Source organism: Phycodurus eques, chromosome 2 (assembly GCF_024500275.1).
Source record: "Phycodurus eques isolate BA_2022a chromosome 2, UOR_Pequ_1.1, whole genome shotgun sequence".
Lineage (NCBI taxonomy): Eukaryota > Metazoa > Chordata > Actinopteri > Syngnathiformes > Syngnathidae > Phycodurus > Phycodurus eques.
This window is the reverse complement of record NC_084526.1, coordinates 21,094,081-21,118,041: the sequence shown is the minus strand read 5'-3', so window position 1 is coordinate 21,118,041 and position 23,961 is coordinate 21,094,081.

Below are 23,961 nucleotides of genomic sequence, written 5' to 3'. Positions count from 1 at the left end.
ACAAGATAAACGTTAGCATCGTTGATGTTTTTTTTTATGCCACTGATATATTAGAGCATAATAAAGACTTGTACACATATTACAAATTCTACCCTGGTAACCAAACATATGAGCACAAGTGTGTAATGTTCTCTCATTTCCTAAATAAAAGTAGGGCTGCATTTCACAATAAGAACAAGTAAATAATGCCACAAGAGAAAGTTATACATGTTCAAATAGTGTGCTGAACTTAAGAAAAAACGTTTTGAGTTTCAGAAAACTGTTTGCCATCTTGACACAAGAATGAAATCTCAAACAATTTGACATATTTTAATTGAAATCGTAGCTGAACCGTTTTAAAGGTTATGTTTGTTCAAAACCTTAGTTTTGTTTTATAATGACTTTTCACATCTACAATTCTAATAAGAGCTCCCAGTGAGAACTTGCCACTGAGAAGAATAAACAAAAATGACTGCCTGTTCGATTTTAAGTGGCATTTGTTCCAAATCTATTCTTCATTTGTTGGTAGTTTTCTGATCTTTCATCTTTAACTCAATTTTACATGTGCTCTCTCTCTCTCCTTGTCTCTGTCTGGTCTGTGTGCAGTCAGTGATTTCAGTGATTACCGCCTGTAATGCAGATTTGATTGGGTGAAGGGTGGCATAAATCGCATGTAATTAGTCAGTCCAGTTCATCACTACCGTAAAGCCTGCAATATGTTGCGCCGCTTAAAGTAGAAGCACCCAGTATGTCTTGAATCATCATGGTGTGGTTTCGTTTGGGAATGCTTCTGGGTCCGGACCGCAAGTTAGTGACCTCTGTTTTAAACAATGTCGCAACAATCGAGCGAGCCAGCCTTTGTGCATCACATAAGCAGCTAGCATTTTAGCTGACTAGGAATAAGACACATATTCTTTGAACTACAAGTACTACAAGTTTTGGAATTGTTTAATTTGTTAAAACTAAAATTTAATCTCGAGAGAAATTTTTTTCATCTCAGTCCTTGGCAATCCTCTTTAGCCTGGCGAAGTTGCTTAAATTTGGCAGTGAACCACGGCTTGTTATTGAACATACGAAATGACTTTTGATACACACACCTCTTCACAGAAACTGATATAGGAGGTCACAGTGTCTGTATATTCACCCAGGCTGCCAATTGAATTTTAAAAGACGAAGTCTAAACAGCTTTGAAGTTCTCTTTGCTTCCGTTGGTCCACTTCACTGTTTTCACAGTAGGCTTCGTGTATTTTTTGCCTGTATGCAAAAATGCTGGAATTAAGAGAAGTACGTTGCACATATACCGGATTGTCCAGTTGTCACACTGCTTGTTTCACATTCACAGTAGTGTAGACCTATAGACTAGAGAGCAAACAGCATGTTTAAAAGTGAAAACAAAAACAAAATCAGAAAAAGGGGGTGTGTGGAAATTGTGTGAAATTGAAGAATCTCATCTTCCAATCTCTTAGTGTGGAAAAATCACAGATATGTTCACTCGTGGAACTGTTGTAGCCTTCAGGTAGACAAGCAGCCACAAAAGCAGGCTTTTGAAACCGGCCAGGGGTCAGAGTGAGCAGGAAAGTATGAATGTCGGTAAGCAGGTTGTAACGTTTGGATGAAAAAGGGATTTTGAGGTGATGACGATAAAGTTTTTTAGCATCCATGTCTTGACATATGGCAAATGATTACTATTAGAAATTAATATTGATACTAATTAATCGCCATAGCTCATGACATTGTAATATGCCTTACTTCACAAAATCTGGCAGCCACAGTACCTTATTATGATAAAATAGCAAATGGGCAATTCTATAGAAAAGCTGCATAGCAGTTTAAATTAGTAGCACCTCTCATTTAAGTGAAATAAATGATAAGTAAAAGCTTTGCACTTTAAATATTACTAAATTTAAGTGCAAAAAGTATAAAACTATTATTGGCAAAAGGTTTTCCCACATTGAATGAGAGTAAGACATTGCCAAATGCTTTTAAGAGATGTTGCCCCGTTTTTAGCCTGAAACAAATGTAAGTTATTATAGCGTGTTAATAATTTGGGAGTAATTGTTCAATATATTCCTTCGCAGAACACATACGCATAGGCGTGTATTAGTTAAAGGTTAAAACCACAGATCAACAATACAGTGATTGAAGCTAGAAAAGCCCATATCGGTTAACTGTCAACTCACATCTTAATTTTTAGGTTTTGACTTTGTGAGACCTCCAGTATGGAGGCGGAGAAAATCAAAATCCACGAGGCCTGAATGACAATTAACTCATTCACTGCCAGCCTTCCCAGTTAACATGGATGTTTGACTTCTAAAGCCGTCAATGGCAGTGAATGTGTTAAGTGACACATGAACAAGCCAGTGTGATGTGATCAATAAGAAAAGGTTGTGGTTATTTTTGGAATATGACTCAGAGACCACTGGGCTGACAGATCATTCCTTACAGGTAACAGTCTTATCCCAAAGACTGGATCCAGTGATAACAGGAAACAGGAAGGCTGGTAAAAGTTAAGGTTTTAGCTTCATAGCTAAAGTGATGAGCTACAAAGTGCACAAAGTTAATGTCTCTCATTCACCTATGTATATACACACTAATATATTTAGGAAAGTGACGAGCACCAAAAACAACATATTTGTAGTTTTAAAATCTGATAATTAAATTTTTACTCCCATATAAACAGTACATTCCAATATTTTTCATCACTGCAGTAACAACGTTAGATACATTGGTAGCTGTAAACACTAATGCAAACGTCAGAAAAAAATAAATAGTAATAATAATAACAACAGTACATCCATCCATCCATTTTCTGAACCGCTTCTCCTCACTAGGGTCGCGGGCGTGCTGGAGCCTATCCCAGCTAACATCGGGCAGGAGGTGGGGTACACCCTGAACCGGTTGCCAGCCAATCGCAGGGCACATACAAACAAACAACCATTCACACTCACATTCACACCTAGGGGTAATTTTAGAGTTTTTGTTTTTGTTTTTGGGATGTGGGAGGAAAACCCACATAGGCACGGGGACAACATGCAAACTCCACACAGGCGGGGCCAGGGGATTGAACCCCGGTCCTCAGAACTGTGAGCCTGACGGTCTAACCAATCGTCCACCGTGCCGCCACAACAGTACAGTATATATAAATTTAATTCATACTCTCAAATTGTTAATTTAATATTTAGAGGTGTAAATGTATATATTTGTTATGATCACTAAAAAAAACATTTGATCAACTAATATATGTTGTGACTGAGCAAGATTGCATGACTCGACGTGAGTTGCTTGATCCCCCCCATACATTAACTTTTGACTTGCTTGAAAGTTGAAAGTTTGAATAAAGTGAAGAGTAAAGTAAATAGGGAAACAATTAAGTCAGTTCGAAATTCAGATTCAACAAAATGGTCACACCTAAAATCTTGACCCCAAGATTCATAAATTTCTAAATATTTATCACAAGAAAGTAACACTTGTATCACTGGAATCATCCTAAAAAGATCTGTTTGATAATGCTAGTCTCATCATCTCATGTAAATCAATTAAGATTTAATTTGACACGCATTCCATCCAGTGAGGTCAGTGGGTTAGGAAAAATGTGTACCGAGCAACAATCTGTGGTGCTTATTTGAGAATCAGATCACAATTTTGGGTATGCACCAAGCTGGGCGCTTTTAACGAAGCCTCGGACTGCCCTTGGAGATGCGCTTGGCGGCGTGAGCGCTTGGCATCAGAATATCCACCTAAAATTAGGCCTGCTCATATCATGTCTTGCGGCGGGGGGATCTAATGAGATTCTTATGAATCTGATCGCTGTACATGCAGGCAGACACACGAGTAGCATATAGCCACATAGTGTAGTGTGTTACAGTATTGCCATAAAAAGGATGTCAAGCAATGAGCACATGTATAGTTAAACTGTGGGAATAAACACACAGTTGTTGTACTTACCTTATTGGACACAACACTCACGAGGAAGATGGATTTTAACTTTGCACCGCTACCCTCGTACCTTGCCCTGCCCGGTTGAGCCGCCAGTCCCATGGTCCCGCTGGTATGACTCTTCAGACGTACTTGACGGCAATCGGACGAGCAGATGCTAACGACGCACGGCTAACCACCATGCTAAAAAACAGTGCATTTTTCACAGTCTCTGACCCGTGCAGACACATGTAGACTGTGTCACCTCATTTTTCGGACACTTCGCTCCGCCACAAAGTGTTATTGGCCAGTGAATTACAGTACCTTTCACCAGTGACAGCAAAACACAGACGAACCTGTACATCTCTACATCGCCGCCCGGCAATTCTTGGCCAGCCTCTGCAAATTCGTCCGCTTGGAAGATGAGATTATGAGCGATCAGATAGCAGAGCAAACAAGTTATCCCAAGCTACGGGAGAAGCAGTTACTATCGCCCGACGACCTGCCGCTCTCAAAGGCTGTGGAAATGGCGTTCCATCTGGTTAATGCTTCCACAATTAGCAATGCGGCTCACTAGCCCTGACCCGCCCACCTCGCGCTCCTTCCCGATGGCACTGACCGTCGCTCCAACTGCTCAACTCTCGGACTCCAACTCCGCCTCCGCCTTCTCCGCCGAGGTGAACGTCACGGGACGTCAATGTGCCGTTATGCACAGACCCTGTGCAAACTGCGTCGACCTCAGGATGGCTAACAAAGGGGTGATCCCTGACAAATACCCTTTCCCCACTGCGGAGGAGATGGCTTCCAAAGTCTACGGGTCCACTATAACCTGCACCACGGTTACCTATATTTTTCCCTGCACCCTGACAGCCGTAACCTCACAACCTTTGTGACCCACATAGGGGTTTTTCGTGATGCTCCATTGCCCCCCCCAGCTGCTTCCAAAATATCATGGCCACCATCTTTGCCAGCAGCTCTGCTCGTGTACTTGGACGACATTGTGGTGGATGGGGCGACAGCCGCCATTCACCACGACCGCCTTTCCAAGGTACTGGATGTACTAGCCAGCCACAACCTCACACTGAATGGAGAGAAATGCATCTTCGGAGAGCCTACCATCGAGTTTGTGGGATTTTACCTGACTGTTGACCACCTGAGTCTACTACACTTGAACGTCGAAGCCGTCTGGTGCCTGCCGGAGCACTCATCCCGAGTGCAGCTGCCCTCCTTCTTGGGGAAGACAACCTTCTACCTGCATTTTCTCACCAACTACTCCAATACCACTTGCACCTCTGTGTGCCCTCTTAAAGTAGGACAACCCCTGGTCCTGGACGCCTGCATGTTTCACCGCCATCCGCCGACTCAAGTCGCAGCTTACCCCTCCACCTGTATTGCCCATTTTGATCTACAGAGCCCCACGTTTGTAACGTGCTGTCCTGTCCCAACGCAAACATTGGACGGAGCGCCCAGTGGCATTTTCATCATGGTCACTCAATCCTACTGAAAAATGTGGTGTAATGTGGTGGCAGACTTGCTCTCCCGGCCCACCTCTTGTCCTGTGTTGTACACCAACCAGGACACCTGGGAACAGGGACTGGTCCTCGTGCTGCACATGCCCCTCCAAGCTGTTGTCTTACTGCAGGAACTCCAGGCGGCGTCCACTCAGAAGGCTACATTGACCCAGCGCCGTGCTTTCATTCATGAGGGCTGGCCCGCGAAGGTGTCGGAGGAGCTTGTACCCTACCACAGGGTCAAGGGCGAGCTCTTGTGCTGGAATGATGTCTGCTTGGCCAGGTTCTTTGTACAGTGGTCCCAAATGCCTGTGTTCTTACCATGGTCCATGAGGGCCACCTGGGCATTGTGAGGGTGAAGCAATGCTGCAGAGGCTTGGTCTGCTGACCGGGCATCGACAGAGATGTGGAAACCCTGGTGAAGGGCTACAGCGTGCCTCACCAGCGGCAAGACAGGCCAAGCTCTATCTCCCCTTCTACAACCCCTGCCATTGTCGTCCACCCCATGGACCCACTTCCAGGTGGACCTCTGTGGTGAGCTCAGTGCCGTACATCAACACCAGCGATTCCTTGTGGTGGCGTACGACCTAAACTCTAAGTAGCCCAAGGTGCTGCCTGCTGGGTCCGTCACATTAAAAGTCGTCACAGACTTCCTGTCCTCCTTGTTTGCACGCTGGGCTGTGCCTGACATTACCAATAATGGGCCTCAGTTCATCTCGGTGGACTTTGCGTGTTTTATGGAGGGGAGGGGAGTGAAGCACATTAAGACAGCCTTGTATCAACCCCAGGCCAACTGTGGCATGGAGAGATTCAACCAGACTCTCAAAAACGGGCTCAGAGCGCACCTGGCAGATGGCCTTCCCTTCTCTGCTGCACTACAAGGTACTCTGTTGCACTATAGAGCAATGCCTCATGCCACAACGGGAGCCTCCCCAGCCCTCCTCATGCTGGGGCATGAAATCCAGCTTCCCCTTCGCCCTCCAACTGGGGCCACTCCAGCATCGGTGCCCTCCCCGGCCAGTAGGTTGGCGGATAAGCCGCGGTGAATGAAGAAGCGGTTCGACGAGAGGTGCTGGCTGAAACAACTTGCATTTGCAGTGTCTGATGGGGTCCATATTTGCCGGCCCAGCCGCTCACACAAACTGAGCTCATTCTGGATAGCTCCAATTCAGATCGCTGCCCAGCTAGGACCGGCCACTTTCCGTCTAGTGGACAGGTCATGTTGACCCTGCCAGCCGCCCCAGGAGAGTATCATCATTGCCTCCCTCGGACAGATGGGCTCTGGCTGACGTGGACCACTTGGACATTGACTATTGTGCTGATGCACGGCCTGGTACACTAGTACGCTTTCTGTAGGGACCATGTGAGCCAGCTGTGCCTGTGGAACCTGAGCCCCGTCCGAGTCGAGTCCACCTTAGGCCTTGTTATCAGCACACAGCACACAGTCGTTGTACTTACCTTAATGAACACGACAAGATCCTCAGTGTGTGCGAGATGACAGATTTATTTTAACAGCAGACATCCGAGCCTTTTTCATTGAATGCATTATTATCATCCATCCATCCATTTTCTGAGCCGCTTCTCCTCAATAGGGTCGCGGGCGTGCTGGAGCCTATCTCAGCTATCATCCGGCAGGTGCCGGGGTACACCCTGAACTGGTTGCCAGCCAATCGCAGGGCACATACAAACAAACAACCATTTGCACTCACATTCACACCTACGGAGTGCCCGGAGAAAACCCACGCAGGCACGGGGAGAACATGCGAACTCCACACAGGCGGGGCCGGGGATTGAACCCCGGTCCTATTATAGTATATAGTATATATTACAGTATATAGTATACACTTTTAAAGGGTATGCAATAACCTGCTTCGATTGGAGAGGATTGAAGTCGGCTGTAGTGATACCCACAACAGCGCAGACATCCCATCTTAACTCAGTGGGGGTACATTGGTCCACTAAAGTACCAAAACAGGCTCTAGTATAAAGAATAAAGTTAATGTGTCTGCGCCCACCGGCGAGGACAGCCGCTTTTGTTAACCCGCCCCCTTGCAGAGATACGCCACGTGCCGCGCCGGAATTGCACTCGTTAGGAAAGTTGAGCCCTCCGTCTTTTTTGGTAGACGTCTATCAGTCTGGCACACCTTGTTGTGATATTTTCTCACTCTTACTTGTAAAAACACTCCCTGTGAGATTGCAAATATTTCCCCATCGTGGACGTCCATGGTAACGCATCTATATGCACGCGCACACACCCACACGCGCACACTCACACGCACACCCTTATTACGTACAGCATCGCAGAACTGCTTTGGCAGCCATTCGCATAAAAAAAATGCTCAAGCACTGCCCCTTTGTGGAGGTCTGCGGTAACACATCTACACGCACACACTCACGCACTCACACATTCACACAGTCTCATTTTCTCTCTCTCTCTCTCTCTCTCTCTCTCTCTCTCTCTCTCTCTCTCGCTCTCTCTCTCTCTCTCTCTCTCTCTCTCTCTCTCTCTCTTACAGGGACTGGGAAGTGCAAAACAATATAACAAATTGTGAGACACTTGTACATTTCAGAAAACAAATTAACAAAAGCCCCTGCGAGGATAAGCGGCTCAGAAAATGGATGGAAATTAACAAAAGCCGAAACAAATTACAAGTGACACAAACCGGAAAGGGAACGTCCCATATCAGAGATTTTCCTGGCTGGAGATGTCCTGCTCCAATATTACTGGCTCCAGGACACGCGCCGCTGCACTATGATTGGCTGCTCTATCCCGGTAAAACACGCCCTGCTGCTTCCAGATGGTAAAAGATGTAATGCATTAAGTGTGGCGGCGTTAATATAAATGCCATTAACCCTAAAGCCTGCCGCACACTACGCAATGTGGTCGAACCCATCGCATAAAAATAAGCATTGCCGATGCACGCTTGCACATTGAGCGATTGTATATATTAGTTCAGTCGGGTTCGGCGCCGTCGCTCACTGTGCGGCAGCCTTAATCTTAACCCACCATAGACCTAACCTTAACCCATCCTCAACTGCGTTAACACCGACCCCAATCATGTTGAAGCGGAGCGTGTCTTGCCAAGAAAGAGCATGGGATTAGTAATAACGCGTCAATCTGTGATATGGTACATATCCTCTCCTTTTGTCACTTGTAATTTGCTTTGGCTTTTGTTCATTTGTTTTCTGAAATGTAAAAGGGTTTCACAATTTGTTATATTGTTTTGTTTTTCTAACCCGGCCACCGTACTCTCTAACACACATGCACGAAGCAACAGACACACACACACACACACACACAGTGCAAGAGGGCCACAACATCTGGAGGCCACTGCAGACCTGGTGTAGGATCAGAGAAGCGGAGCTGGGATCAGATCTGGCTCTCGTCTATCAGCACTCTCTGCGCCCATGATTAATGAAGCCTCCGTCATGGTAGTGCGACGCCATTTGACGCTTTCGTGTGTGGACATCTTGGCTCGGATTTCAACGTAATCAATCAGTGGAACGGTCCAAAAGCGGTACAATTTTGATTCAACCAAAACTTTCTGGAAAAATCCACCTCAAAAAGTCTAACAAAATCTCCAAACCTCTGCACCTTGTGGGACTTTACATCAATTGAGCAGCTAAAGGATGTGGGTTCTGCTTCTTGTTTGGCTTTATTTTTGTGTGTATTTCCAGCACAAAAGGGAACCATTGATGGCAAAGGGAAAACATGGGATGATAACCATAGAAAGGGAAGTTAGGTTATAATGGAAATGGAAAGGATCTGTTGCAGCTTCAAACTGTGTACTTCTTTGTTAGGTTTACAGGTGAGGTTATAAATCTCATTAATAACTCATACAGATGTGACGAGAATTTTACCACTGTCATGAAACAAAAATAGTAAATCATAATTACTTAGCTACTGAGGTGTGACATTTAAGGCCATGAAAATCAGTTTGTTTGTTTGCATTTCAAGTTGTTCTAATTTCCAAACACAATAATCCACCAAACAGTCACCATCATAGATCTTTTAGTAACTGTACAAACTATTGTCAAGAATGTAAAAATGTATGCCCCGTATCAACTCACAATTTCTTACAGGTTTAGACACTATAAAAGTATCCCACCGTACCACTCATCAGTAGCACTGCCTTGCTCATTTCCCACATCCTGTCCTGCCCTTTTCTGTCCTCTCTCATCCTGTTCTATTGGTTAGTTGTTGTATGTCCTCACCGGACGTGTGCCCCCATCCACAGATAAGAACACGATGTGACTGTTGTAATGTTACTTGTGATCAAATATGTAGACTGTCTAACTATTGTTCTGCTGTGGTTCGCACCCCTATTCCCCTTGTCCGTTTTATCCCTTTGTCTGTTCCCTAAAACCTTTTTCTGTCTGGCTTCATTTTCAATAAACAGAACAATTAAAAAATAAGCAGGAGGAGTATTTCAAACTCCCCTGTTCCACAGCAAAACTGTTCCAGCACAAAAGGCATACAGATCCACTATTCTACACTGGACAGGCTAAAAAAAAAGAAGAAAATGTAAAAATGTGATTAAGAGCATTGCCTTACAGTTAAAAAAAAAAAAAAAAAAGGTAAAGGGAGTGTGGTCTTACTATATTTAAATTTTACCATACAGTGCTTTTGTTTGTTTGTTAAAATGTGACTGAAAGGGGACGTCCAGTAGTATCCAGAATTACTTTTTGATGACTTATCAAATGTAACATTACACAACGAGCAAATTTATTCTTAGGCCTATCTGCCTATTGTGCCGGATTGCGACACCATAGTGAGGCTAAGTTATAAAGTACAAATTCCCAAATTCACCACAGGGCTGACTTTCTCTATCAGCGACTTAACTGCTAGGTTGTGTAAACCAGAATTCACAGAGGCACTATCATGTTAAAGCCAAAAGTTAGGCAGAGCGGCAGTGTTCACATAGATTAGTGTTAACTAACAGTATCACCAGTGTTAGCTTCTGATAATGCCCATACGCAAAATGCTACAGTCTTGCGATCTTCTCTGTACAACTATTTATGACATCCACTCAATTCATCCTCCGTAACTCACAGGTCCCGTTGGATTAATTTCAACTTTCATTCATTGAAGTAAATAGAAGCAACCTCAAGCTTTTGTGGTACACAATATCTGGCAGCGCAACCCCAAACACAACAGGGTTTTCTCATCGTTAGTGGTAGTCTCTCATTTTCTGCTACTTGGAAGTACCCCAGCACCTCTTGATTACAAACATTGTGAAATGTTTCATAGGAAATTGTAAAAAACAATTACATTTAAAAAAAATACTAATTATTTAAAAACATTGATAACATTTTTATTATAACCTCTATTATTTGGAAAATTGTTGTGTCGACTGTTCTATAATTCTATTTTCAGTGTGTCCTATGGAGAAAAATGTGTTTTGAAATTAGAATATGGCCGTTCCAGTGTACAGTACCTAATAAACAGGTGTCGCAGTGTGCTGCTGAACTGGGCGACAGGAAGCGTCTTCCAGATATTCCGGAGCAGCAGCTGGCCTCGGCTTGCCTCTCTCTCCATCTCTCTTCCGCTCTCTCTTTCTTTCACTCTCTCCGGGCCGCGTAAACAAAGCGCCAGGGCAACGTTAAGCAAAAACACATGAGGAGGAGACAATTGTCTTTGTTTCTTTTTTCTTCTTCTTCTTCTTGTTCCAACTCATATACACTGTTGTGTTTTCAACTGACAGCAACTTTTACCACTTGGGGAAAGTAATTTCATTAGAATACGGCTTCATTATATGGAAATCATTATTAAAAAAAAAAATACTGTGGCCAGAGCCAATTCAGATCAAAGGAGAAAAGAAAGCCAACTGTCATGTGTTTTGTATACAAAAGGAGAAAATAAGTGCAGAAATCTGCTAGATGATGGGAAAAAATGTTTGGTAACAGAATCTGCATCTATGTAATACATGAATGCAGCATTATTATGATATTAATTTGGATCAAATACAGCTACTAATGTATTGTATATTAAATGTATTACAGTTAACTTCTGCGAGCTTTTCGTTTGCCTTTTATGTATTCTTTTTATGCTTGAAAGACAATTTTGATATCAATCATAAAGGGGTTGATTTGTTTCCATTTTTCATGTTCGGTTTTAGCCACCACCTTATTAATGTATCTCACAGCCGTGATTGGTCAAGGCCAGCAAGCCCTTCTCTGCTGGACTTACCACCATCAGAAGCACTGACCTCCATTTAATTTATTCCCAACAGAACATTTATTTATATACATTTATATAAAATGGATGGATGGATGGATGGAAATATCGAATCAGATTGCAGTCACTATGTGCTACCATGGCAATCTTATCTGATCAGGCCCTTCAGAATCAGTAGTGCTGGCTGATGATACTCCAACTATCAGGGGTGTCAAACTCAAATTCACAGTTGGCCAAAATAAAAAAAATGAGACAAAGTTGTGGGACAAATTTGATATTTGTTGAAAATTTATTGTGCATATTTTCCCTTCTATCCAAATACGTAATGTTTTCTTAATCATGTGAAAAAGGGTGTAAAAAAAGTTAAAAGTAAATAAGTAAGTATAAGTAAGTAAAAAAGTTAAAGTTAAATCTTGAATAAGCAAACTAATATTGTAAACACATTAGAAATCAAATTATTATTTATTTATTTAAATACATACAATCTGTAGATATGGAGTCTAAAATCTGCAATGAGCAGATAATATGCCTCCCACCTGTCTTGAAAGCTCCTGTTTTCCATCTTTCGCTTGGCCATTTTTGGGAAGAGGAGGTATAAATTTGCCCGAGGAGATTGGTAGTATGTTTTCTAATGATTGCAACAGAAAAGTAGTAGGCGCTTGCCGGTCTCGACTGATGTGCCAACACACTAGCAAAGGGATTTGTAGCGTTTGTGGCACTTTTTTACACTTGTGTGACAGAGGTGGTAAACGCCAAACAAGAGGCATATGATGAAAAAGATCTATACAGGTTGGCCAGGCAGAGGGCTAGAGATGAGAAGGATGTGCAGCAGGTTAGGGTGATTAAGGATAGAGATTAAAATGTGTTGACTGGTGCCAGTAGTGTGCTAGATAGATGGAAAGAATACTTTGAGGAGTTGAAGAATGAGGAAAATGAGAGAGAAGAAACAGTAGAAGAGGCAAGTTCGTTGGACCAGGAAGTAGCAATGATTAGTATGGGGGAAGTTGGAAAGGCACTAAACGGGATGAAAAATGGAAAGGCAGTTGGTCCTGATGACATTCCTGTGGAGGTAGCATGTAAGCATCTAGGAGATGTGGCTCTGGTGTTTTCGACTAGCTTGTTTAACAGAATTCTAGCGGGTGAGAAGAGGCCTGAGGAATGGAGAAAAAGTGTACCCGTGCCCATTTTTTAAGAAGAAAGGTGATTTGCAAAGCTATGGGAAGTATGAGGAATAAAGTTGATGAGTTTGAAGTTTGAAGTTTCTCTTTCCCAAAACTATGAAGTTTTGGGAAAGAGTAGTGGAGGCTAGACTCAGGACAGAAGTGAGTATTTGCGAACAACAGTATGTTTTCATGTCTAGAAAGTGTACCACAGATGCATGATTTGCCTTGAGGATGTTGATCAGAATTAGAATCAGAATCATCTTTATTTGCCAAGTATGTCCAAAACACACAAGGAATTTGTCTCCGGTAGTTGGAGCCGCTCTAGTACAACAGACAGTCAATTTACAGAACACTTTGGAGACATAAAGACATTGACAAAAAACAATTGTGCAAAAAGATGCAGAGTCCTCTAGCACTTAGAGCAGTTCGAATGACTAATATTGCAATAGTCGGGTGCAATGACCATTGTGCAAAGGGCGCTGAGACTTCAAGGAGTGTATGCGGTATAAAGTGACGAGTAGTGCGATAATTTGGGACAATGTTGGTTGTGCAAATGTTACAGATACTCCTCAATCAGTGTGCAAATGGAGCAGATGCTACTCTGGCATGAGTGGCCAGTATATGCAAATAGTGCAGCATGGTGAAACAACTACAGTGAGTGCACGAGTAATACATAATTGGCCCCACAGAAATGTGACAACGAACTCAAGTCAAAAAATTGCCAGCTTGTTGTGATGGAATTATAGGTTAGGTGTTTAAGAAGTTGATCGCAAGAGGGAAGAAGCTGTTGGAATGTCTACTAGTTCTAGTTTGCATTGATCGGTAGCGCCTACCTGAGGGAAGGAGCTGGAAGAGCTGGTGACCGGGGTGCGGAGGGTCAGAGAGGATTTTGCCCGCCCTTGTCTTAGTTCTGGCAGCGTGCAAGTCCTCAATGGTGGGTAGGGGGGTACCGACAATCCTTTCAGCAGTTTTGATTGTCGGTTGCAGTCGGAGTTTGTCCTTTTTTGTAGCAGCACCAAACCAGACTGTGACTCTCAGCAGCTCCGGTGGCAGGCTGTGCTTTCTCAGAAGCACAGCCAGAAGTACAGAGAAGGTTAGAAGGAGCTTGTCTTTGTAGATCTAAAGAAAGCCTATGACAGAGTACCCAGAGAGGAACTGTGATATTGCATGCGTAAGTCTGGAGTGGCAGAGAAGTAAGTTAGAATAGTACAGGACATGCATGAGGGCAGCAGAACAGCGGTGAGGTGTACAGTAGGTGTGACAGAGGAGTTTAAGGTGGAGGTGGTGGGACTGCATCAGGGATCAGCCCTGGGCCCTTTCCTGTTTGCAGTGGTGTTGGATAGGCTGACAGATGAAGTTAGACTGGAATCCCCGTGGACCATGATGTTTGCAGATGACATTGTGATCTGCAGTGAAAGGAGCGAGCAGGTGCAGGAACAGTTACAAAGGTGGAGGCATGCACCGGAAAGGAGAGGAATGAAGATTAGCCAAAGTAAAACAGAATACAGTATATGTGCATGAATGAGAGGGGTAGAGGGGGAAGAGTGAGGCGGCGGGGAGAAGAGATAGCAAGGATGGAGGACTTTAAATACTTGGGGTCAACCATCCAGAGCAATGGTGATTGTGGTCAGGAAGTGAAGAAACCGGTCCAAGCAGGTTGGAACGGGTGGAGGAAGCTCTCAGGTGTGTTATGTGACAGAAGAGTCTCTGCGAGGATGAAGGGCAAAGTTTATAAAACAGTGGTGAGGCCAGCCATGATGTATGGATTATAGACATGTGGCACTGAAGAGACAACAGGAAGCAGAGCTTAAGGTGGCGGAAATGAAGATGTTGAGATTCCCTCTAAGAGTGAGCAGGTTGGATAGGATTAGAAATGAGCTCATCAGAGGTACAGCAAAGGTTAGATGTTCTGGAGACAAAAGTTAGAGAGAGCAGACTTTGATGGTTTGGACATGTCCAGAGGAGAAATAGTGAGTATATTGGTAGAAGGATGATGAGGATGGAGCTGCCAGGCAAGAGAGCTCGAGGAAGACCAAAGAGAAGGTTGATGGATGTCGTGAGGGAAGACATGAGGGCAGTTGGTGTTCGAGAGGAGGGTGCAGGAAAAGGATGACGCGCTGTGGTGACCCCTAACGGGACAAGCCGAAAGGAAAAGAAGAAGATACAGCTGTCTTTGCACTCATATGGCAGTCAAAAATTTTAAAATGTTACTTGGCTGTGGAGTTTATAAACCGTTAGTGAGAGGATTTGTACTTTCGTACAGTAGTTCACTTCTTTTTTCACTTATATGATAATTAATAATGTTGTCATTGTCTATGAAAACTCAGCATCAATAATTAAGAATTTAATATAGCCTAAATGTCCTGTAATGTTAGACTGGGGCTTCACAGGTCAATTGAAGGAATCAAAGCACCCAGTCAGTGTTGTTGCACATGCAGTGCGTGCGCTGTGTAACATATTTGTTTTTTTAATTATTTTTTTTTTACGAGCTTCAACACACACTGACGCGGGGCCAACAGACTCTGCGTCACCTCGCCTGTGTTCGCCTGCCAGTGGCCAATAAATAAATAAATACATCAATAATGGCAATCAGATGACGTGACGTGTGACGGCGATGTTATGGGAAACGTAATATACAGAGGTTCAAAAACCAAAACAGGGAGAAGCATGATTTTAAATCATTTGACTGGAAGTTGGAAGAAGTTTGGCTACTTTTCTCCCTCTGTCGTAGTTTGAAATTGAAAGGTCACGCCTTGTTCGATGCTCACTGACGCCTCCCATAATGATGGTTTGAACTGCAGGTTTGAGTTGACTTTTCAGGAAGATTTTTCCAGAACATTGTCGATGAATTTTATTATATTTTTACAAATTTAATTAAATTTTGTTGATGGACTTAAACATTGCTCAAATTAATATTTGGTCAAGCATAATAATTGTGTTTACATGAGGTATACAGTTATTTAAGTCACTTATTTAAGGAAGGAAGGAAAGTACCGCACAGGTTCAAAGGGTGGTAGCCCCCCAGACGTTTCCTCCCAAGGTGCCCCAGCTTGTTTATGTTACAGCGTGGTAAAATGAATGTGTACGTCATTGCCAATTTCATTGCTCACTTGTATGACACAGTTGGTCCCACTGCCTGCTCTGTGGTTATCACTTCACTTATGCTGTAATTGAGCTCAACCGGACATTGTCTTTTGAAAGATCGTGTCTCTTTGTGCTTGCAGGACGTAATGAGCTTTTGTAGTGGTGAATTAATAAATAAAGCTTGCTTGTTTTTTCAGTAAGCCGATTGAATGCTTTTAGAATCCCTCCAACCCACAAGCCCCCCCGACAATAAAATAGAAACTATTCGTGGTTTGACGACTGGCACCGTCGTCCCCCATCTGCTCCTGCTTATGTCACAGGGTTACGAATGCACTGGCAGAGAGGCCACGTCATTAAAAGCCTATATTTGTTGCCTCCAGTCCAAATGGCTACTTATTTGTTGATATTGCATATCGCATATCCACTGGTCGGTAGAACAGTGGACAAATGGTTAGCACTTCTGCCTCGCAGTTCATTTGTCATGATCAACGCCGACTTCAATCCTGTCCCACTGAAACAGCTCCTCTCATTCCCTTTAAATGCAGTGCACATTGCTCAAGTCCGTGAGGTCAAATAGCGTAAAGTACGTTTATACGGAACTGCAACCAGCCCTCCACGGGTGGATGATGTGAAGTTGGCTTAAGAGGAGATCACACATCTGCGCCATGAAGAGGACACCTGGAGACTGCCCTGCCACAGCCAGTGGGATGACTTAAACAGTATATTAATGATATTAAAAAAAATAGAGCCCATACTGTCTGTATATATATATATATATATATATATATATATATATATATATATATATATTGGCATCTTCTGGATAATCAATTATATATATTGTACTTCTACTTTTTTTTTTTTTTTTTTTTGCACAAGTATCTCTACTTCTGCTTAAATACAGAGTGGAAGTACTTTTGTCACTTCTGCATTCCATACAACATCTTCTATGAACTGAAAGCTGCATGGCACTGCCCATAAAAAACATTGTATTCGGGTCAGCGACCATGGGAACAATGCAGGCCTGTCTCGTACATAACGTTTTAATGTGTATTCTTTGAACAAAGTTAGTGAGTTTGTCATAAAAACAACAGGTAGTCCGAAAGCAAAGGACCCCAATTGGTGCGAGACGTATTCGGATTATTCCTGGTGAATGCAGCTGCTGTTTAAAGAGAACTCTTGCGGCGAGCAGGAAATTGTTTTTGATTTCACCGTGTCTTGTTAAACTCATTTTAGAAATTTCGGTGTAGGTAACAGGCTGTTTGTCAACGTCGGCTTTACGGTTCACAAAGCCATTAATTAAAATCTCAATTATAACCTAGAGGCTTGCTATTGGCCAAAAAAGATCTCGATTTTTTAGCAATGATTTTTTGTGTCACATTCATTGTTAGCTTATACTTTTATTTCTACAGAAACATATTTTCTCCATAAAATTATATTTTCTCGTAATATTCTGTTTACATTCTTGTAAAATATATATAGTATTCTGAATTTTTGTTTGGTAAAGTTCAGACTTTTTCCTCATTAAAGTAAAATTTTGTCTAAAATTAAGAGTGTCCGAACAAAAATGTGATTAATTTCTTTTAAGATGCATTTTTTTTTCTCATGAAATTCGAAATTATTTTGCAAAAATTATAGCTATTTTCTTGCAATATTCTGTCTTCATTCTTGTAAAACTATCATTTTATCATTATGGCATTAATATTCCCTTTCTAGAAAAAGTACAACCATACATTAAGAAGATTTATGACTTTTTGTGGAATTAAAATGTTTCATCTCATAAAATTTCGCTTTTTATTTTATTTTCTTAACCATTTATTTCGCATACTATTTAAATTTTATTCCGGTAAAATTGCCACACTGTCATGATAAGATTATATATACATACACAACCTTCTTCTTGTAAGATTGTGACTTTTTTTCTGACTTTTCTTGTACAATGACAACCTTTTCTAGTGATATTACAATATTGCATATTGTTTTTTTCCTTCTTCTTCTTTTTCTGCAAAATTATGATTTTTTTTTCTCCTAATATTTGGACTTTTCCCTGCAAAAACAGGAAAAGGAAACGCCGGAAGCCACTTTATTATGTCGGAGATGATTGAGCAACATTTGTGTTGTGTAATGAACCACTCAAAACTGGTAACCCAACATGACTTGTTGGGGGTGTGCACTGTTAGAAAGCCCTCCACTACCACTTTGTATAATCCAAGTGTTTTAGGTGAGAGGGTCTCCCTTCTCCCACATCCTTGTAATCTCTCGTGTCCGAGGTCAAGCAGCATTCCTGACTGTTAGCAGACTTTCTTGCTCATTATACGTATCGGTGAGCACGTACGCACACGCACACATGCGCGCACACATGCACACGTGCACACACACACACACACACACACACACATTCATAGCAGCTGGATGAAGACCTGCAGGAAGAAGAGTAGGAAGAGCCAGAAATCCCAAGCGAGAAAAGAGAAGTGGGGAAGACATAAAGGAAGACACACATACAGGTGAGTTTAAGGGTTAACCGTTCGCACCCATGGGCAATTTAGAGTCTTCAATTAACCTACCATGCATGTTTTTGGGATGGGGGAGGAAACCGGAGTGCCCGGAGAAAATCCAGGCAGGCACGGGGAGAACATGCAAACGCCGCACAGGAGAGGCCGATTTGAACCCGGGTCCTCAGAGCTGTGAGGCAGACGTGCTAACCAGTAGTGCACCATGCCGCCCACCGCTGTACATGTTTTGATAAATTCAAAGACAGTTTTTATTCATTGAACCTTAACTACTGAATTAAAAACTGTGCTAGCTAAACTACTGTACATGTATTTGTTAACATTCAAGGTAATAACATTTTTTTTTTTTAGAAACATCTTCATTGATCCGAAAGAATGTTTTCTTTTTTTTCAACATTGAAAACAATTAACAAACTCGTCATCTTTAAGATGAAAGAAAATATTCATTATTGAACTGGTCGCCAGCCAATCGCAGGGCACATAGAAATAAACAACCATTCGGACACACATTCATACCTATGGACAATTTAGAGTCTTCAATCAACCTACCATGCATGTTTTTGGGATGTGGGAGGAAACCCACGCAGGCACGGGGAGAACATGCAAACTTCACACCGGCGAGGCCTGATTTGAACCCCGGTCCGCAGAACTGTGAGGCAGATGTGCTAACCAGTCACCCACCATGCTGCCACAATTTTCTTCATTGAACATATTGTGTTTTGTTCACATTGAAGACAATTTAGAACTGTGAGCTAACAACTTGTCAATTTGTTTTTGTAAACATAGAATACAAGTCTGAGTCTTCGGTGACTCAAACAAATGTGTTTTTTGTAAACATGGAACACAATTTAGAATCTTCATTACATTGTGGTGCCTCACAGCTGACACACATTTGAGCACAAGGGGAGGGTTTGGCTGGGAACGGCTGACATGTTTTTAGGTCAATGTTTCCAGCTGCGTAAATGCTCCCTGCACCTGTAACTTGAAATAGAGTAAATCACTACAACTTGTGGCCCATATAAACCATACAAAAGACAATTTTCAGTTGACTAAAAAGTGATATTTCGAGTAATACTTGTTCCTCCTGGCTGACCTCCATCTACAGTATTTTTTTCCTCCTCCCTGGGGTTTAACATTTCATGGAACAGTAAGTAGTGATGCTCCTATGTTTTTACAAATCCTTACCTTGTTCGCCTGGAGCAAACGAAGGCCCCCCTTGTGTGTGAAAGTAAGGCCAAGGAAGGAGCTGAGCCTACCCTGTCAAAACCATAACAATGGGAGCCGATTATAGAGACATTTATAATTAGCGGTTAAAGAGCCACGTCTGCTCAATCCATTGCCATCACAGTCGAAACATTCTAGGGGTCACTTTCAGTTTATGAACTCTGTATCTAAGATAAAGACATGGATTGTATTTTCTCTGGTGGAGGAAGCACTTCGTCACCAAGCCACCGGATTACATTTGTTGTGTGCGGATCCATGCATGTGGTGCATGCAATGGACATATTGCAAAACATGAATATCCCCCTGCCTCCACGTCGACTGCCACATTATTCGAGGATGTGCTAACGCTGAAAACGCTGTTAGCTAATCTAATGCAGCCAATAACAATGCAGCTCTGCTTAGCCTTTGGCTTGAATGGGATAGTGTTGTATAGAGAGTAGTCCATCCGCGGTTTGTAACTGGTGAATGAGCCCCAATGTTATGTGGAGTTCCCATAGACTTGAACTATGTAAATAATATAGATGTCCCACTAGAAGTTAGCCTGCAATTTCTGCCCCAACAGTGAACCTCTTCCAAAGCCACTTCTTCACAAGTCCTGATGAATTGAGGCTGTCACTCCGCAGTGCCACAGAGCTGGACTGACCTCTTTATACTCCCTTTAATTTGTCATTATAAGAATATTCATGATGGCAAAAGGTGAGACGTGCTCAATTTTCAAAAAGCCTGCGGCTCCTTTTGGGCAAGGTTCAGGAGGAATTCTTAGCATTTCTAATTGGGGAGGTTTGATCTTGGTGAATGACGAGAAGTCAAATGAAATGGAAAGCAGATAAATGGGAAACACACAGGGAAAAGTGAACCCGTGTGGTGGGAGTAATGAAGACCAGTCTGCCAGTTCAGCAGCAGCTGCGCTCCTCAAACAAGCGGCTTTTTCCCTCTTCTTTATACATTATAAATGTATTTCATTCTGTGCGGAGCGTGAAGCCAAAATATAATTGGTCGCATTAGAGCTGGGTTAGTCTTCATTTGAGTCCGAATAAAAATCATGTGTTAGTGTTGAGCGCTGGCCAAGAGCCCCCTTGAGTGGCAAGGAGGCAGAATCCGCTCAGCACGCAGAGGCCACTTCTAAAACATCAGAATAGCCCCATCATGGCGCTCCCTAGCCTCACAAAAGCGGCAATGCTGTGCTATCATTAGCATTGACCCGTGTTAGTCCTAACGTTAGCTCTTTACTTTATGTCTCAAAAGTGTTCTCTGTCAATTGACTGTCTGTTGTCGTACTAGAGCGGCTCCAACTACCGGAGACAAATTCCTTGTGTGTTTTTTGGACATACTTGGCAACATAAAGGTGATTCTGATTCAGATTCTTGCTAACTTAGCTTACTTTAGTTTTAAAGCGCAGCAGCGAGGGTCAGTGCACCTACAGATGCACTCACACATTCAAGAGTCACACAAGGCAAAAGCTTTTACCTTTGTTATTTAACAACATTTTATGGTGTCTTTCTGGTTTATTTGAGAGAAAAATAAACATTGAACAAGTAGCTCCTCCCGTCCCCAGAAGGCTGCTGTCTACATGTTTTCTGGAAAATAACGCGTCAGATTCGAGGATTGAATACCAACCCGACCCCGCCTGTGTGGAGTTTGCATGTTCTCCCCGTGCCTGTGTGGGTTTTTTCCGGGTACACCGGTTTTCCTTAGTCTATATGTGCCGTGCGATTGGCTGACGACCAGTTCTGGGTGTACCTCGCGTCTTGCCCAGAGTTAGCTGGGATAGGCACAGAGATAGCACAATTGGCATGTAGACTGACCAGTAACTGCAGCCCGTGATTGGTCAGTCTATATGTCTATCGTTACACTCACCATCGTCATTTGCCATAATGTCTCCTCCACTACCAGCAGTCATCGATCAGTCTCCATGTCAATCATTACACACGGCATAGTAATTGGTCGGAATGCCTCTTCCACTTACTGGAGTCATTGTCCAGTCTACATGTCATTCACAACACATAGCATAGTAATTGGCCAGAATGTCTCTTTGATTTTCTGAAGTCATTGGCGCAGACTAGTTCTATTTGCATTGTTAACTATGAGAAAACAAACACACAAACTCATCTTTTTGCTAACTCAAACAGCAGCACCTGGCAAATGGTGTAAACAGCCAATATCAATGAATTGAAGTATAGAGTCTTTTTTAAAGCCTCTGCTACCACCCAACAAGAACAGTGCCTTTTGTTTCTCACCTTTTATTTAAAAAAAAAAACCCAAAAAAAACATGAACGCCAACTTTTCTGGTCATAAAAAAAAATTGTTGGAGGCTGTACAGAGTTAATAACTTGCAGCTTGTTCCCAGCAACAAAGGAAACCTTGAAGAAGGATCCAATAATTCCTTCTCGTTTTTTGTGTTGTTGAGGGGCTCACAAGCCATCTGTCTGCAGAAAAGCTCCAATGCGTTACCGCAGCTATATTTCACCACGATGTACAACATGTATGTGTGTGTGTGCGTGTGTGTGTGTACGTGTGTGTGTGCGTGTGTGTGTGTGTCTGTGTGTCAGTGTGTTTGTGTGTGTGTATGTGTCCATATGTGTTCCTTTAAGGGTTTCTTTTGAATACCAAATAAAATATTTCATTCATTCTTCTGGTTTATTTTAATCACGACGTCAGCATTGTTTATGGTTATTTGCCCCGGCTGAACCGCTAAAAATATTTAAAAAAAACATGACAATTAAAGCGCTTTAAACTGTTTGTCCCTGTGGTTATTTGTAATATTTACAGCTATATTTTATTTGATGTCAGACTTTTAATGCTGGAAATGTTGAGCACGACATTGTGTTTTTTGGCTCCCATTTTAGATGACTTCTTTCATCCGGATCCTCCTGATTTGGGTCCTCTCGTTGACGGAACAGCCATTGGTCAGTCTGCATGTCAATCATTACCCAAAGTTCCAACGATTACTTATTTACTGTACAGTTATGGGGAGTAACTAATTAGATGTAACGAGATTATATAATTTAATTAAAGATGTTATGTCTTTGTAATCCTTTACATTACTAGAAGAAGATGCACAATTAAATCACAGTTGCTCTTGGAAATTTTCATGAAGCTCAGATTTTTCTCATATCACTTCTTCCTTCTAATGGCTCTGTCTGGTCATGTGCCATTCTGCTGTACTCTCTATTTTTTCAATATATTACATCGAAGCGCCAGCTTGTGGTGCAATCCATTCGAAACGGTTTCTTTGGCTTCAATTCACTTTTTTAGATCCATGGGTCTTTTTGATGCAGTCATTAAAAATCAAGAAAAGTAATGCAAATGTAATCAAATGTAATAAGTTATATTAATTTGACAAAGTAATTGAAATAAGTTACACTATTATTACATTTTCAACAGGGTAACTTGTAATTGTAACCAAGTACTTTCCAAAGTAATCTTCCCAGCACTGATATGCCACTCTTCAGTGGTCAGTCAACATGCCAATTATGGGAAGTCCTGTGATAGGTTGACATGCCTCTCCCACTTCATGCAGTTATTGATCTGTCTACATATCAATTATTACTCAGAGCACAGTGATTGGTCATCATGTATCTTCCACTTCATCCTGTCATTGGTCAGTCTACATGACAATTGCATTCAGTGCTTCCGTCATTGGTCAATTTATACGCCATTATATGTCAGATGTCATTGTCATGTCATTATATATCATTACGCTCAGCAGACTAATTAGAGTTATGTCTCTTCCACATATCTAGTCATTGGTCAGTCTACATGCCAATGGTTACATGCATCACTCAGTGCATGCAGTCATTGGTCAGTGTACATGTCAATTAGTACAAGGCAGCATGTATCTTCAACTTGATGCAGTTTCTGTTCAATCTACATGTCAATCATTATGACAGCCCAGTGATTGGACAGAATTTCTCTGGCTGTCATTTAGTCATCAGTCAGTCTATAGAGTACATCAATCATGCATGGAAAAGTGACTGGTCAGCACATTTCTTCCTCTTCATGTGGTCATTTTGTGCTGTATGTAACAATCATTACTCTTTGCCCCAGGACTTGACATTAACATCCGGCAACCCGCCATTTGCGGGTCAGTTGCCACTGTGGCGGGTAACACAGCTATTCCCACTGGCTACTTTGGAGGGTTGATTCACTTACTTTTTTTTTTTTTTTTTTTTTTTTTTTTACTGCATGCAGTGCTTATTGTTTTAAAATTGTGTAAGTTGCGTCTTTGTGACATAACGATAATATATATGCAACTATTAACTGTTAAAGCTACAAGACACAAATGACTGCAGGAGTTGCTGTTTCACATCCGCTGTATTTCTATAGCCAAAACATTTTTGTACGGCCTTTCAAAGGGCTATAATTAACTTTGCCTGGGTTGGGGTTCGACTCATGTT